Below are 1,229 nucleotides of genomic sequence, written 5' to 3' on the forward strand. Positions count from 1 at the left end.
TTTAATAATAATAATAATAATAATAATAATAATAATAGTTATGAAAATAATAAAATCAAAATATGGTATGAATTAAAAACTGCATGGTTTATAAGTCAGGAATACTACAGAGTAAGGGTGATCGGACACAGATACTATTTTTATAATAATTTTGGAATTGTATCTTAATTTATTATCTTATATTTTCTCCCAATTTTAAATGTTTAAAACGTCGGAACTTTATTGCTCCGGAACTAATTTAATAATCGATAACATTGTCGATAAAGCTGGACTCAGTCTGATATCAAAATAATAATAATGGTGTAATAATACGTGAAAATAATAAATTACAAAATTTCGACCTCGTGAATGTGGGAACATCGCATAAAATATTCTATGCTCAATCATTTTATGCTCAATCGTGCTTTACCGCACACAGCATACGAAATAATTTACGAAAAATACAAACTATATAATATATTAATAGATAAACAAATATAATATGTATTTATATAATATAACAATGAATATTTTGAGAAATATGCAATTATAATTCCTAATAAAATGAATAATATATAAATACACAATAATATATTATATTAATCTAACCTGTAGTGTATATTATATATTAATATAAAAAAAAAACGTGAAAAAAAATGCAAAAAATATCGTATTTACGGCGGCCGTGCAAATCATACGGCACAGAGCAGTCGCCGCCCGAAAGAGCGTACAACGGATTCGAGAACTCGGACCTACCTAGCTACCTACATTCGGGGAACCTACGCCTAACCTACCGAGACACAGTATGTGTTGGGAACACTTGTCAAAACTTCATTACTTAAGCTAAGACGCTGTGTGTATACGGAGCGACGTAAACCAATATATTCGATATATTATATCGATACAATCGTATATAATTCAATATATCTACACATTGTTTAAAATTTAAGTGTAATTTATTGAATGATATGAACCATTATTATTATCATGTACCTATGTCTGAATAATACATTTATTTCAATCAAACCACAAAATTGTGTTTACGTTAACCGATATGACTAACCTAGACCGACTGACAGTTCGTGAACATTTGGTATGAATCGAATTTGCGTACAAACCGCATATCCACGGGTTTCAAAAGAAATACACTTAAACTTAGCGAATAAAGCACTAACGGTGAAACGAAAAAGCAAAAGGCTATTACGAAGGCTATGGACCGAACCAAACCACAAATCGGCGGCATTGAAAAC

Source organism: Acyrthosiphon pisum, unplaced genomic scaffold, assembly GCF_005508785.2.
Source record: "Acyrthosiphon pisum isolate AL4f unplaced genomic scaffold, pea_aphid_22Mar2018_4r6ur Scaffold_21318;HRSCAF=23622, whole genome shotgun sequence".
Taxonomy (NCBI): domain Eukaryota; kingdom Metazoa; phylum Arthropoda; class Insecta; order Hemiptera; family Aphididae; genus Acyrthosiphon; species Acyrthosiphon pisum.